At 41.7% G+C, this 16,769-nt stretch overlaps 1 long non-coding RNA gene across 3 annotated transcripts; it reads right to left on the bottom strand.

The window, feature by feature from the left end:
• Positions 1-2,653: 2,653 nt before the first annotated feature.
• On the bottom strand, positions 2,654-5,126 carry LOC309332583. 3 transcript variants are annotated; one of them, XR_014152204.1, is made up of 3 exons: positions 5,056-5,126; positions 3,830-3,921; positions 2,654-2,770 (listed from the first exon to the last, which is right to left on the bottom strand). It is a non-coding gene; the product is annotated as an uncharacterized lncRNA (long non-coding RNA). The 3 variants fall into 3 exon arrangements; XR_014152205.1 differs by lacking the exon at positions 5,056-5,126 and adding an exon at positions 4,475-4,623; XR_014152206.1 differs by lacking the exon at positions 5,056-5,126 and having other exon boundaries at positions 3,830-4,362.
• Positions 5,127-16,769: the final 11,643 nt, after the last annotated feature.

Genomic DNA, 16,769 nt, shown 5'->3' with positions numbered 1-16,769 from the left:
TGATGTCAACCCCCCTCCCCAATTTTGTTAATGCTCTATAACCCAGCTTCCTTCTGAATTCTCATTTCAGTAATATATCTTATGCTCCTTTGTAACTCTTGGGTATTTCACTTCATCTATCCATGCCAAACCACTGATAAGTTGCCTACAAAATTTTTATAGTCTTGACTTTTTATTGCTGTTACTGCTTTTTAATAACTACCTGCTGCAGGTATCTTTCCACAATGTGTCAGACACACTTTGTTTAGTAGCAGCCCTTTAGATTTATGCAGAGTAATTTCTGAAGCCACTTGACAATTCATTCACTGTTTTGGGAAGGAGAGATGCTGGTAATGATAACTTTCCTGGCTGTAGGAAGATGTGTCTGATTATATTGGCAATAGACTAATCGTGGCAATTTTTGTTGCTGAAAAAATCATTCTCAGCAAAAATATGGCTCTCTTCTCTTTGCAAGAAAGTGTTATGGGCATTTTATGCTGCAAACGCATAAAATTGTCAAAGTGAGGTCTGAAAATATTCCATCTGTGGAGAAAAAAAGCATGCATAACGGAGACTTTTTCCATGTAGAAAGAGCAATCATACCTGTTTTCCACATAAATAACGACAGCAGCAGTTCAAGGCTCTTGGGGCAACTAAACAGCCATAAAAGTGTCATGTGTGCAAAAGGATGCCATAAATATTTACTATGCTTACAGAGAGAAGAATTTCATAGGTAAGCTGGTCCCAAGTTTTTAAGGGAGAGATGAACTTATTCCCTCTCATTTCTCTGGACAGAACTGTTTGTTTGTTTGTTTATCCAAATGGCCCCCAATGCATTAAATGATTAAAGACCTCCCGATGTTTGAGACTACCTTTTCTGTTTTGCCATAAGCCCTGTTAGCCTTAAAGGTGCCATGAGACTAATTTTTCATGTGTTTGCTACAATAGAGTAATACAGCTACCCATCCAGACTTCCTCTAATGCTATTCATAGCCATTCACACATCTGAAAAAGTGGGAAACCCAATCAGTCCTTCCCACCAAAACCATGAGTCATACCAAATTGTTCTGCTTACTTTCAGAACATTGCTCACTGAGAAAATTCTTTTAATTAGCACCAAGCAATCTTTTCAAGGAAGAGTTTTGTTGGCTATATAAATAAAAATACTTGACTACAAAACCAAACTTAATGCACACACAAAAATGGAAAATAGGGAATAAAACATTTTAAAAAATCTATTCATATTGGTAAAATTGTATGGAACATTAGCTTAATTTGGGAGGGAAGATCAGTACTGTATAGGCTTCTCTCCTAACATGTTATTTTTCAGTGCCAGTAAGCTATTTTTGTTTTTTGTTTTTTTTTTTTCAAAGAAAATGAAACTCTTTACTACTTCATTCAGCTGTTCTTATAAACAGACCCTCAGGATGGGGAATTCTGAGAGCGATTGTGGTTGTTGAAATTTTTCTTTCTTTCTGGTTTTCCCGGACTCTACTTCCGACTGCAGGACTCCAGGTATGTCCAGGAAATTCCAGACGTATGGCAACCCTAATTGTTGTTAGTGGCACCAGTTAAGCCTTGCTCCCAAATGCCTTTTGAGGAAAAATGCTTCAAGATGGAATATTCAGAACAAGTCTGGCAGCCTCACACCCTCCGACGTTTCTTTGATGAAAATAGGGGCATCCTAAGGAAAAGCAGGACAGTCCGGAATCAAATCAGAAACCAGGATGTCTTCTGTAAATCCGGGACTGTCCCTGGGAAGTAGGGACACTTGGAGGGTCTGCAAGCTTTGGAACTCTGCAATAATGGGAGAAATTAACATGCCACCTTAAGGCACTAAGAAGCCCAAAGGAAGACATACTCATTCTCAACAATCTGGATTGATTTTATTTCTTTTGTTAAGCAGGAAGATTGTGAGATGCGTAGAATAGGATTACAGTGGTACCTCGGGTTAAGTACTTAATTCGTTCCGGAGGTCCGTACTTAACCTGAAACTGTTCTTAACCTGAAGCACCACTTTAGCTAATGGGGCCTCCTGCTGCTGCCACACCGCCGCTGCACGATTTCTGTTCTCATCCTGAAGCAAAGTTCTTAACCTGAAGCTCTATTTCTGGGTTAGCGGAGTCTGTAACCTGAAGCGTATGTAACCCGAGGTACCACTGTATAAATGTTGAGTGACAAAGAGGGGGAGAAAGGAAGATGGTGAGATACAACAGACTCAGGAATACATAGTTATGAGACTCATAGAAAGGTTCATTCAAAGTTATAACAGCAGTTTTACTGCAATTTAAAACCATTTTAATTCCATTGCCTACCCTAGGCTACAGAATGTAATCAACCGGTAGTTGTAAATGCATTATTAAATAGATGCACAGAGTGTCAGTAACTATTAAAAATGCATCTATGAAACACAAGCAAATATAAATGAACTGGCACAGAAATACTAAGCCTGCAATTGTGCTGCATCCTCTTCCAGACAGAAAATAGACCCATGAATTTTTAAAGGGCTGACAGCGTTTCCATGCTCTCTAGCATTTTATTTGCTGAGGAACAGATGTGGAAATACATTACTCACATATGTCCGTCCAGGAATCATGCACAAGCTCCAGATGTATTCCATCTCCACCCTCATGTCTTTTTGATGTCCAACGCTGGGTATCAACAACATTGCTAGTACTAGTCATTTGGCTTTATTTAGAAGCTGGTCAAGGGCTGAACTGGATGTTATACAAGAGGTGGCGTTTCCACCACTACATGTTTCATTCTTTTCTCTTCTTGGTTATGCATATATCTAAACGGGATGAAAATTCATTTTTTTCAGTTTGGAGTTTTGGGAATGAAATTTGTCATCTGTTTATTTCACGAGACATTTGCACTCTGAACACTGCCCTGATGTTTTTATCTATGTTTTACATTTATTTATGTTTTACATCCGTTAAATGCGTTGTAAACTTCATACAGGGAAATCCTGTTGGCAAAAAACGGGACTCCACAACGTTATCTGGTGTCACAGTGTTATAATGCATATAAAGCGTTTTATCTTTACAAATGTAGCTGAGTCCAAGGACATGACTTATGCTATAGTGAACATGGAAAACCCTCAATACAGCATGCTAAGCAGGAATATTTTTTGTTAGTTAATTGAATTTTATTATGTTTTGAGAAGGCTATGTCTTGGAAAAGGGATGCGGGTGGCGCTGTGGGTTAAACCACAGAACCTAGGACTTGCCAATCAGAAGGTCGGCGGTTCGAATCCCCGTGATGGGGTGAGCTCCCATTGCACGGTCCCTGCTCCTGCCAACCTAGCAGTTCAAAAGCACGTCAAAGTACAAGTAGATAAATAGGTACCGCTCCGGCGGGAAGGTAAATGGCGTTTCCGTGCACTGCTCTGGTTCGCCAGAAGCAGCTTAGTCATGCTGGCCACATGACCCGGGAGATGTACGCTGGCTCCCTTGGCCAATAAAGCGAGATGAGCGCAGCAACTCCAGAGTCGGTCACGACTGGACCTAATGGTCAGGTGTCCCTTTACCTTTACCTATGCCTTGGAAACTGAAATTTCTTTTTCTTTCTTTCTTTCTTTCTTTCTTTCTTTCTTTCTTTCTTTCTTTTATAGCCACCATTCTGCCCAAAGGCTATCAGGGCGGCCAACACATCGATAAAAATATAATTAAAAACATTATACAACAGGCCCACAAATGTTGCCCTAATTTGTTTATTAAGTTTGAAAAGTCATATTCTCTCAGCCAGTGATTTCAAGGTTGCCAGGAACAGTATCTTTCAGCCGTGGTAAACTTGGTAAATGTTTTAAAATTCCTTCTTTATAGTTAAATAATAGGGGAGACAAACACACCTCAGAAGGGAGGGCATTCTATAACCTGGGAACCAGCACTGAAAGGCTCTGACAAGAGTCAATGCCAAACTGGTATCACCACCGCCTGCCAACTGTAGGGTTTGAAATTCAATGCAGAAATAAAGGGGGGGGGAAATACTTGAAAAAGAAGAAATCATATGATTTAGAAGCACACGTATTCACAGTCAACTCAGAATGCCTATTAAGTGGCTAAGCAAGTCAAGTCAAGTTAAAAATAAAGGTTGCAATTCTCCCCCGCCCAAAGCAGGCTTATGTGTATTTCATAGGATTGCCAACTTTTATGGGTTGATCGGGTGGCATTAGCAGGGGGTTCATATGCCGCTATAATCACCCCAGCTGATTTCTGCAGGTTGCATAATTGTTAAATGCATAGGAGCAAGCCTTTCAAGTCAGTTGGCAAGCCTAGCCTTTAATGGCATCAACGAAAAAGAGGAAATTCAACAGGTTAAAGCACACACAGCCCCCCCCCAAATTTCCCTTCCCCTCATGCTTGTTTCTGAAGGCACTTCAGAAGCTTCCTGTCACAAATCCACCTACTGAATAAAAAACTATTTTTATTCATCTGCTGTGGGGTTTTTTCTTTTCTGTCTCCTTTCAGGCCTAACTTCTAATCTCTGGGTCTACCTAAATTACGAGGCTGAGGACTGGTCTATCAGATCGTTGCCTGGAAACCATTGCTTAGCAACAGCAGAATAAGCATGTCCATTGACTAACATTCACCAGAAAAATAAATAAATCCCTTTTAAATAAAAGCTTCCAACGAGTTACACAACTGATGGGCAAAAGTAAATACTAGCTTTCCCCCTTTAACTACAACCCATTTCCCAAAACGCATGGTACGAAATGGATAACTTTCCCATAATCTTTTTCTCCCTGCACCTGTCAACATGCCCAAGTCTCTCATCAAATGTTAAACTCATTCCAAAGAAGCAATTTTGAAAATATTTTCTAACCCATGTGTGACATACCACCCACAAAGCTTCTTTTCCTGCACTGCCAAGTTTCAAGCCAATCCATTGATTGATTGCAAACTTGTCATCTTATTTGTTTATTAAATTTATAATCTGCTATTCCTCTCAAAGGAAATCCAGAATCTCGTTCTCATTGGAATGCCAAGAAAGTGGTTCAACCAACCCCATTAATAACAGGCCCACAAATGTGGCCCTAAGATGAGTTAATTAAATGGAATAAATACATCTCAGTACCTCTTCTCCCTCCTCCAGTTCTTGACCCAGAAAGCTGTCTAAAGACAAACGCCAGGGCGAGATGAAGTGTTAAGTTGTGGGTGAACATATCAGACGACACAGCGATTCTTCAAACAGCTCTTGTTTATTCAGAGGCCAGAACAGAACTGACTGAAGGGCTCAGTCAGCCTGCTTATATAGAGTAGCAACTTTCTAAAACTATCCAATCACTGAACGTCACTTTCGATCCTTCATTTGCATAAAAACAATCCAATCACTGAACATCACTTTTGATCCTTCATTTGCATAACTATCTACAGTATCCCCCTGCTGGCCCAGGGTGAGAACTTCAGTATATAACACGAAGGGTTTCAGGGATGGCCAAGCGTGGCTATTGGATGACTATGTGAAAAATCGAGATGGCTGTCCCAAGATCGTCAATCTGGGCAGCTCAAAAACAGATTTCTTCTATGAGCGAAAGAAGTATGGCTTTAAGAAAAGGTGATCCCATCTCCACCATGGTACATTTGCTGGAGACTGCAAGGATTCTTTTTTTTAAAAAGAACTACCATCTTACTGGAAAGCAGCTCATTTGTTCTTAGTCCTTAAAATTTGTTGCAGAAACTAGTATGTGAAACTCAATTTGGAGGTTGCTGTCTTCCCTGCCATTCCTCAGTGGTCCCTAATGTTACCAAGGGAGTTGAGCATTTTTATTGCATCTGTGTCTCAAAAGAAGGAGATTTACATTTTAGCCCCTGTGACTTCCAATCTACCCCTTTATATATAAGCAACCTAAATTTCTGTTGACTGAATCCTTTCAGTGTTATGACTGTGCCTATATTTTCTCTGAAGTAAGCCAAGCCACAGCATCTTTGTGAATTATGCATCAATAAAGTTTTGTAGTAGTCTTCTAAAAAATAAATAAAATAAAATAAAATAAAGGCAAACGCCAGCTCCCTCAGCCTGAAAGCGGAGGTGAGTGCTGCACGCCATAGTCATCTTTGACTGGACTTAACTGTCCAGGGGTCCTTTACCTTTTACCTTTTCCATGCAGTGCATGCACAAGCGACATCTTACGGAGTCCCGCTGATTTACGTTGCCAGAAAAAAAGAATTCATTAAGAAACAAACAAACTACAAACATGTTAGTCTACTTTTTTGGACTATAGAATCTCAGTCCCTTCAGATTATGTCATCTGGCGTGGAAGAGTGGAAATGTTTTAATTCTAACAGAGTGCCATGAAGAGGAGAGGAGGATCGTTTTTATTGAGGGAGATGTCCTCATTCTACTCCATAGGCTGTTAGGATGGAATGTCCTCAATATTTGGGGTGAAAATTTTAGACCTCGAATGAATGGGTAGGATTATTTGCCAGCAAAGGGCAATATATAAATCATATATAATGATTTCTGCAGGAGTGCCAGCTCCAGATCTCAAGTGTATGAGTTGAAGAAAAGCAGCTGGATTGCACCAATACATTGGAAGTGAAGTTGATTATCTCATCATGCTTGGAATTTGATTAATATACAGGCAACTGCAACAGAGTGAGGTTTGGCTTAAAACACACGGACAACTATTAGCTGAATGCAGGTTTTTATGTAACTACAGTTAACAACAGTAATCTGCCATGCTAGAGTAGAAGCTACTTCTTTTCTTTGTGTGTGTTGACGACTTCAGCTAGTCCTCCACTGAAGGCTAATAGAATCAGAGGGATTCCTGATGCTCTTATGGGAGCTGATGTTCTAGATGGCTTGAGGGCTACTTAGGTGACATGATTTCTCCCAAGCGCCTCTCACACGATGCAGATCCAGCTCAGCCAACTGGTTTTCCAGGAAAGAGAGGGACAGTGATGGAAGCAGAGGGAGAGAGTGTTACTATAGAAGATATGAATTCTAGGAACACATCAGTTTATCCACACTTCCCCTTGTCCCACTGTTTTCCCCTGTGGAAAACCACTCTTTAGCATTCAATTGAATGGAACTGCAATTCAGGTTTTCCCTTGGAAAAGAGCTGGGCAAGGGAAAACCACTCAAACCCATACCTAGAAAGCGTGGACCAAGGAGCCAGAATCTAGTACGAAAAGAGTATTACAATTGATACAGGACTTTGGTCGGGTGGCGGGATTTAAATTAAACAAACAGAAAACCAAAGTGTTGGGAAAAAACTTGACAGACATAGAGTCAGAACGGTTTCAGAGAGAAACAGAATTAACTATGGTTAAAAAGGTAAAGTACCTAGGGGTAAACATAACAGCAAAAAACCTGAGTCTATTCAAGGATAACTATGAAAAATGTTGGTCTGAAATTAAGAGAGACTTGGATAGTTGGACAAAATTGAAGCTTTCTTTGTTAGGCCGAATTGCTGCTATTAAGATGAATGTATTGCCAAAAATGCTGTTTTTGTTTCAAACATTACAGATTGTGGACAAAACGGAGTGCTTCCGGAAGTGGCAGAAAGATATATCTAAATTTGTCTGGCAGGGCAAAAAGCCCAGAATTAAGTTTAAGATATTAACAGATGCGAAAGAAAGAGGGGGCTTTGCCCTGCCAGACTTAAAGTTGTACTATGAAGCCGCAGCTTTTTGCTGGCTAAAAGACTGGCTACTTCTCGAAGACACTGACGTGTTGGACCTGGAAGGTTTTAACAATGCTTTTGGTTGGCATGCATATTTATGGTATGACAAAGTTAAGATCAATAAGGCCTTTAAGAACCATATTGTCAGGAAAGCAGTGTTTAATGTCTGGACAAAATATAAAGACTTATTGGAAAATAAAACTCCAAGGTGGCTTTCACCTCTGGAGGCTAAGGCCCGAAAAAGACCCAATATGGAGGCCAAATGGCCAAAATATTGGGAAATATTAGAAAAAGATGGAGACAATTGGAAATTGCAGAGTTTGGAGAAAATGAAGGATAAGGTGCGAGACTGGTTACACTATGCTCAGATTAAAGAAGTTTTTAAAAATGACAAAAAGTTAGGGTTCCAGGTGGAGAAATCGAAGTTAGAAACAGAATTGTTAGAACCAAAGACCAAGGTATTATCTAGAATGTATAACTTGCTGCTAAAGTGGAATACACAAAACGAAATGGTTAAATCGGCTATGATAAAATGGGCACAGGACATTGGGCATAACATTATGTTTGAGGACTGGGAAAGGTTGTGGACCACTGGGCTGAACTTCACCGCATGTAATGCTCTGAAGGAAAATGTTATGAAAATGATATATAGATGGTACATGACCCCAGTTAAACTTGCCAAAATATACCATTCGTCTGATAATAAATGTTGGAAATGTAAAGAAAATGAAGGAACATTCTTTCACCTCTGGTGGACATGCCCTAAGGTGAAGGTCTTCTGGGAAATGATATATAATGAGCTGAAAAAGGTATTTAAGTATACCTTCACAAAGAAACCAGAGGCCTTCCTTCTGGGCATTGTCGGCCAGAAGGTGTTAAAGAAGGATCGAACATTTTTCATGTATGCAACAACGGCAGCAAGGATTCTCATCGCAAAAAACTGGAAAACTCAAGATCTACCCACACTGGAAGAGTGGCAGATGCAGCTGATGGACTATATGCAACTGGCCGAGATGACCGGCAGAATCCGTGATCTGGGAGAAGAGAAGTTGGAGGAAGACTGGGAGAAATTCAAGATGTATCTACAAAAACATTGTAATTTGGTTGAATGTTAAGAAGGATGCTAGATTATAAAAAACTGGTCACCACTAAACTAGATTTAAATTTGATGATAAGTGAGACTAAAGAAAATATAAAATTTTTTGGAAGAAGCGCTAGATTATATGTGAATGAGTGGACATGAGATTGTAAACAAGTTGATAATTTGTTTGGAAAAAATTTTTTTAACGATGTAAATGGGAGCGGGAGACGTGAGGGAGCTCAAAGAAGTGATGAAATTGTTGTGAAAGAAGTAAGATTGTTTATTATGTGTGCATTTATATTTAAAAACCTTAATAAATATTTATAAAAAAAAAAAAGAAAGCGTGGACCAAGCAGGAAAACATTCAGACACATGCTTTCTAGGCACAACACAAGTGTCAATGAACCCAGAGAAGGGCTCATTATTGAGCCTACATGGTAGCAGAAATGATGACTGACACATCATCAATATCATGTCATCTACAAGGTGTTGTTTAATGGAATGGATCCTGCCAAATTACAGGATGCTTCAGAGGCTCCCTTGCACCTTTGGCGAGGAGAAGTATCAGCGCCTCTGAAGCCAGGAGAGACCATGGACCAGAAGCTCAAAAGTTTGCTTTTCGTCACCTTTCACACTCTGCTAGTGACTTCCTCCATAACCATCAGGGTCGAGTCTGTTCTGCTCTGTATCCCCTCTTCCTCTCCCTCCTCCATCGGTCTGTCAGTCAGTATGCCTTAATGCCTCCCTCTCTCCACTCACTGCTTTTCCTTCTGCCTCCTCCCTTCCTCCCTTCCTCCCTTTCCCCCCTTCCTGCAACTTTCAACCACACTCTCTGTCTTTCTTTCCTCCCAGCCCTGCTGGGAGTCTGCTCACACTTCTAATAGCACTGCTGGTCAACTGGGGAGGGGGGCCCAGAGGGCTATTTCTGGAGACAGCCTTCCTGGCTTCCTTAGAGAGTGTTTTGAGCTTTGGATCGGTCCAAAGCACTCTGAATAAATTCAGATTCATGGAACCTGCTCAGGAATGATCTGGAGATGTGATGACTTTCTTTGGACCAGATCCAAATGGTGCTGAATGAGCCCAATTTGATTCTGGATTCAGCTGAATTGTTACAATATTCCAAGGTTCATCCAGCTTTTGAACTCATTTCATACATGAGTCTGATCCTGTAGGTGGTGGTATTTGAATAAAGGTAAAGGTAAAGGGACCCCTGAGCATTAGGTCCAGTCATGACCGACTTTGGGGTTGCGGCGCTCATCTCGCTTTATTGGCCGAGGGAGCTGGCGTATAGCTTCCGGGTCATGTGGCCAGCATGACTAAGCCGCTTCTGGCGAACCAGAGCAGCACACGGAAACGCCGTTTACCTTCCCGCTGGAGCAGTACATATTTATCTACTTGCACTTTGACGTGCTTTCAAACTGCTAGGTTGGCAGGAGCAGGGACCGAGCAATGGGAGCTCACCCCGTTGCGGGGATTCAAACCGCCGACCTTCTGATCGGCAAGCCCTAGGCTCTGTGGTTTAACCCACAGTGCCACCCGCATCCCTCAGTATTTGAATAGATGGGTTTAAAAATCCTCAGGGCTACATGCACCCCAATCTACAGAGAAATTGTTTGCACTGCTGAGCAACTTTGAGCCAGGCCCCACCAGCTGAACCTCCAGCTGCTTTACAGGGATTCTAAGGACACTGTCCAAAATAGCATACAAGAAACTGCAGTGAAAAATGAAACCTGGAGACATGGGAGTGATGTAAGGGATTATATAAGAGGCTTGGGAGAATCAGCTGAACAGTGCAACCATGTTTACAGTTTTATGGTAAAACAACCATTCATACTCGCTACAATCCAGATCTCATTTTAAGAGATAGTCCTGGAATTTACAAGATTTGAATAAGTTGCATTTTGAAGAAGATTGCGGCTCCAGGCACAGTGAAGCTATGGGCGGTAGGGCCAAGGCATGGTGAATTAGTAATAAACACAGGACAACCACAGGCCACAACTTTATTGATTACAGATGTCAGTAGGCTTTGGTACAAGTGTTGGGTATGCATCTTGAATCAACCAGCCCGTCTGCTGGCTGATTATTTGGCAGGGTTAACCAAGGTTAAGGATCACCCTTTGACGTACATCAAATTGGGGCATCCCACTGAGATCACCATCTGGGCGTTCTCCCCTGGATCCTTTTAGTAGGATACCCTGATTCCTTGTGGTGGTGGGTGCTCAATGTCCATCTACATTGAGGATCCAACCCGATGTCTTAGAATCATAGAATCATAGAGTTGGAAGAGACCGCAAGGGCCATCAAGTCCAACCCCCTGCCAAGCAGGAAACACCATCAGAGCACTCCTGACATATGGTTGTCAAGCCTCTGCTTAAAGACCTCCAAAGAAGGAGACTCCACCACACTCCTTGGCAGCAAATTCCACTGTCGAACAGCTCTTACTGTCAGGAAGTTCTTCCTAATGTTTAGGTGGAATTTTCTTTCTTGTAGTTTGGATCCATTGCTCCGTGTCCGCCTCTCTGGAGCAGCAGAAAACAACCTTTCTCCCTCCTCCATGTGACATCCTTTTATATATTTGAACATGGCTATCATATCACCCCTTAACCTCCTCTTCTCCAGGCTAAACATGCCCAGCTCCCTTAGCCGTTCCTCATAAGGCATCATAAGGCTTCTTATCCGCCATCAAGTTGTAACAATTGCTATGAGGTAGGCAAAACCCCAGACAAGCCAAATTATTCTGAAGGCAAATTCCTTCTTTGTCCTGAATACGGCAGCCAAGGCTTCCATAGCAAGATTTCATGCACTTACCTATGGGCAGACCACACTAAAGCATGTCGTGGGGTGGGTGGGTAATCCAAAGTCAACTGAGGCTGAGGCCAGACCGCAATCACCCCTCCCCCAAGCTGGCTGTAAACGTCTAATCTTGCCAAACAGCAGCAATAATAGAAAATAGAAAATTATTTTGCAGTTATATCTACCAATGAGCCTTCCAACTACACTTTGTAAAGACTTCCATGTATGTTGCAGCTGTAGAAAAAGAGTGACATGATTGATTAAGGACAAAAAATTGTTTTTCTGAACCCATGTAGTACAGTAGTACCTCGGGTTAAGAACTTAATTCATTCTGGAGGTCTGTTCTTAACCTGAAACTGTTCTTAACCTGAGGTACCACTTTAGCTAATGGGGCCTCCCGCTGCCGCCGCACAATTTCTGTTCTCATCCTGAAGCAAAGTTCCTAACCCGAAGTACTATTTCTGGGTTAGCGGAGTCTGTAACCTGAAGCATCTGTAACCTGAGGTGTCTGTAACCCAAGGTACCATGTAATGGGGAAATATGGAAAAAAAGAATGAGAAAATCTCATAAATATGCTCTATGAAGGGTAATGGACAAAAATATCAGCTGAGGGAAAAGATATAACACATGACTGGAAGTCAGGCCACCTAGTCATTTTGACCCTTTGGCACCCTATTTGCAAAATTAACAATTCCAAAATACAGATGCGCTTTCACTTTCACTAGATTGAATATACTGCCTTTGGGCTGTACTTGAGGGTCGATTTCAAAGAAATTCACTAGAAAAACGGTTATGTCCCTGTGGAAATGGCAGTATTGAGTCAGTGGCTCATGTGCTTCTGGCCTGCACTCTTTATAAAGATTTGAGGAATGAGGTGATTAACCTTCTATTATTATCCATGCTGGGTCGCTCAACCATTGCTACTGTGTCCTTTCTTTGAGCAGATCAAGATGATCAGGTGACATCAAAAACTACAAGGTTTTAGCAGGGGCAGTTAGAATAAGATCTATTATTTGATTATTGATGTACCCCCCCCCCAACATTTTTAGTAGATATTACAGCCTTCGCCTCTGCTACTTTTACAATGAAATTTAGTTGAAAAGTTCAGCTACGGTATATTGTAGCACCCTGCTTGTGGTTAACGCTTAGCTGGAATGAAATATTCAACGCAGCAATAGAGAAATTAAAATAGTAATTTATTTGTCAGACAAATAAATAAGAGGCACAGTGGTACATGGTTACCAAGCTCTGGCCTGGCCTCCTGCCATTCTGGCCAGCACTTATATTCCCTTAATCCAGCCCCCTTTGCTCCTCCTGTGGCTGCCTCTGTCCAATCAGCCTGGTTGAAATTCCTATTGGCTGTTTGCTAGAACCAATCACAAAAGATACACCCACAAAAGATACACCCATTTCCTTGCCCTTATAAGGGAGACAAAGAGCTATATATATGACATATAAGTAATAATATATCTTACATGGAATCTTAATTACCAGCTCACCTCTTGCCCTCCTTGCCCTATTGCCTTCTAAAACAAATGTTTAATCTTACATTTTTATGTTCAACAGATGTCAAGGATCTTGAGTTTCACATCAACATTGAAAGATTTCCTTCATTTAATGTTTCTAAACAAAATGCCTGACAACTATATATCAAGACTGCTTGGATGGCGTCTTCTGTCTGGCAGGGGGGGGGCTAGGCTGGTGGCTGACTTAATTTCAGGATAAATACAACTCTTACAACCATATGAAATAAGAATCTAGCATTCCTTAAATCCTTTGCATAATTACATTTAAGCCAATATATTTAAGCTAATATATTTCATACATTTATCATAGGTAGCCTCTTAAAAGAATAAAGCTTTTCAAAGTAAAAAGGAAGGAACTCAGTAAAACACAGCTTTTAAACAGAAACCTCTTCAGTGTACACCTCCCCCTTTCACCCCCCTTTCCAGCCTCAAAATAAAATAGGAAGAAGCTTCTTCTTCTGCCAAGCCAGTTGCCTTTCCAACATTTAACACATTTTAACCTTTTTAACTCTCTCAGTTTAAGAAACAGCTTTAGAAGAGACTTTTCAAAAATGTTCTCTTTTTCTGTCAGCTAAATGTTTTTCCCCATTTGCTCCTGGCCTTTCAACCTTAGAAAGAAGATCTGGCTCATTTTACTGGGAGGCACATTGGTATTATCTTACCCATTCTTAATAGTGTTTTTTCAGCCTTGGGGCAGCATATGTAATTCTCCCTTTTTATGACTTTGAGAATTGTTTTTCTACTATAAATCAATGGGGCCCTCTTGTCTTAGGAGAATGGCCAAGGTTTTCTCTGCCTGGCATGAAACATTTGAAAATCCTTTTTAAGCTCATTTTTAAATACAAGCCTTGATTGAAATATATAGAAGCTTTGATAAAAATGCAGGCTTATGGTTAGGTGCCTCATTCCCCCCTTTCAAGCTCAAGGACCTTCATCCCAAGTGTCCTTGATAGCTTGACCTTCATCATATTCCTGAGGTAAAGCTCTGTATAGGGCCATGATATGAGGTAGAGTTTCATTTGAAACCATCTTGCTAATTGTACTTCTAAAACATGAAATGATACATGGCATCATACATAAAACCAATACTACTACTGTCAAGAAAAACAAGCAAGACAATAGTATCCCTTTGAGTCCTGTGACATTAGGTAACCAATTGGTGAGCCATCCCATATCCCATCCTTCCCATGTTTGTACTGGGACATGTGCTATATTCTCCATCTTTGTGGCCAACACACGGATTGCCTCACCATTATCAGAAATGTTAAAGCAACAGGCATTCCCTGTCAAGTTCAAGACTCCACATAGGCCTCCCTGCCTGGCAAGTACATAATCCATTCCCATTTTCAGCTGCAAAATGGCGGCTCTACTTTCATCCAACTGTTGTGCAATAAGTCTCAAACTCTGGGCCGTTGCATTGGTTACAAGTTCCACTACTGCTTGCAATCGAATTATTCTGTTTAGATTATAAATAGGATCCCGTGCCCCTTGTATGAGCTCACCAGGATTCCAGGAGGCAGGATCATAATAGGCTATAATGCGCTCTGGCGGCCAATCATCAGTACCGCTCCAACTTTGGGTACTTCCTCCTGCTATATGAGAAATATCAGCATTCCTTCGTGTTCGCCTGGCCGAACTAGTGGGCATAATCCACATTGGTGGTAATACCCAACCCAAGAAACAAGTCCCACTCCATTTGGAAGGGAGTTTCTTGTATGCCCATTCTCCACATATCCACCACAACCATCGGGTCTGAGGTTTTTGGTACGTGGAATACAGAAGGCGAAATACCAAAAGGGGTAGAGAGTTCACAGTGCAGTATGTTAGATTGCCTTTTTCTGTCACAGTTATGTTCCACACCACTTTCCATGCGTGAATAAAAGGAGGTGCACAGGGCAAGGTATTCCGAGTTCGATAGGTAGTACCGTGTGCCCAGGTATGACTATTCTTAATATAATCCCAAGTATAGTGACAATGAGAAGAGCCTATCATGGGAGAATCAGCTGCATCTGATGATTTATGTACACAGAATTCCCCTTGTACAGGTATAACTCGTAATGGTTTAGTTGAGTTCCATCCGGGGAAATTCTGTATTTCAGTTTGGTGTGGCATTTCGCTTACCATACCAATGGCATCTAATGGTATCGGTAATAAGGGCATACCTCCCTCTGAATCATCTGGCCCAAGAGAGCAAACAAGGCAATTGGTCCTATTTGCAACATTAGCTACTATTTCAGCTAAACCTACCCACATATTGTGGTCATGGCTGAATCCATATTTAGCCAATTTGGTCAGATTCAAGGACCCTTCCCCTTCCCAAGGGATCAGGATTAATAATAAAATCATGTTGATGTCTAGTATATGCATTCCTTCCACAAAAGATTACCTTATTGTGATAGCAAATAATTATTAGCCCCAATATAATTCCCCCAGTGACAGAAATGGGGAACCACCAAGACCAAAACATATATCCCGAGGATCCCCAATGAGTAATATCTCTGATAATTGTTCCACAAGGGGGGCAGTCAATCAATTGTATTAGAGAATCTTTCCGTTCACAGTCGCTGGTTCAGACGCTCCTCAAGCTTCAGGCGTGCGCAGGTCAGCCAGCTTCCAGGTTGTGGCTGCAGCAGGCCGGTCGTCAAATGTTGCCCGTGACCTAGCCCGTTCCCGGTAGGGCTAGATACAGGGGTTTTTGGAGAGAGTTAGTTTTAAAGGATTAGAGGGGTCACCTTTGCACGTCCAACTGCCTTCGGACTTCTTCAAACGAGAGTGATGAATCCAGGGGGTCACCTCAGCTACCTTCACCGCTGTTGGAGTAGAGAGCAAGACGGTGTAAGGTCCACGCCACTTAGGTGCAAGTGGATCACGTTTCCACTCTTTCACCCATACGCTATCGCCAGCCTGGAACTGATGAATCGGCTCGGCAATGCTGCACGGCGTGCGCTCGAGGGCCCACCTGTTAAGAGAAACAAAAACACGGGAGAGAGATTGCACTTGTCCCTGTGTCACATGATCTCCTATTTGTTTAAGGTCAGCTGGAATATCCTGAACAAAGGAGGGCGGTCTCCCATACAGGAGCTCAAAAGGTGACAACTTAAGTCTTTTTGTGGGTGCACACCGAACACGAAACAGTGTTATGGGTAACACATCTACCCATCCCAATCCCGTTTCCTGGGTTAATTTTGCCAATTGGGTTTTCAGAGTCCGATTCATTCTTTCAGTTTTCCCTGAACTCTGAGGCCTATATGCTGTATGCAGTCTCCATTTTACTTGTAGGACTCGACATACATCTTGTACTACTTGATCAATGAACGCTGGCCCATTATCACTTCCAATGCATCTAGGTAATCCAAACCTTGGGATCAATTCAGTGAGGAGTCTTTTAGTTACCTCTCGTGCCTTTTCAGTTCGGGTGGGAAAAGCTTCAACCCATCCGGTAAGAGTATCTACAAACACAAGGAGATACTTGAATCCCTTAGAAGGGACCAGCTCTGTGAAGTCCACAATTAGGCTTTCCATGGGGACGTATCCCACATGCTGAATTCCAGGAGGTTGTACCGGTCCCTGCCTGGGATTGTTTTTAGCACAAAGAACACATTTCTGTGAAATGCAAGTTGCTAATTGTGATAGATTAATAATATACAACTTCCGACTGAGACTCTCTCTAGTTGCAGTACCGCCAAGGTGAGTAGATTCATGATAATTTCTTACAATTGTGCCTGCTAGATGATGAGGTACATAAATCCTATTGTCCGGCAGG

The sequence above is a fragment of the Podarcis erhardii genome (genome assembly GCF_964252035.2).
Source record: "Podarcis erhardii genome assembly, chromosome: 17".
NCBI classification, from domain to species: Eukaryota; Metazoa; Chordata; class Lepidosauria; order Squamata; family Lacertidae; genus Podarcis; species Podarcis erhardii.
The sequence above is the reverse complement of the archived record's forward strand: the minus strand, read 5'-3'. Positions and strand labels throughout refer to the sequence as shown.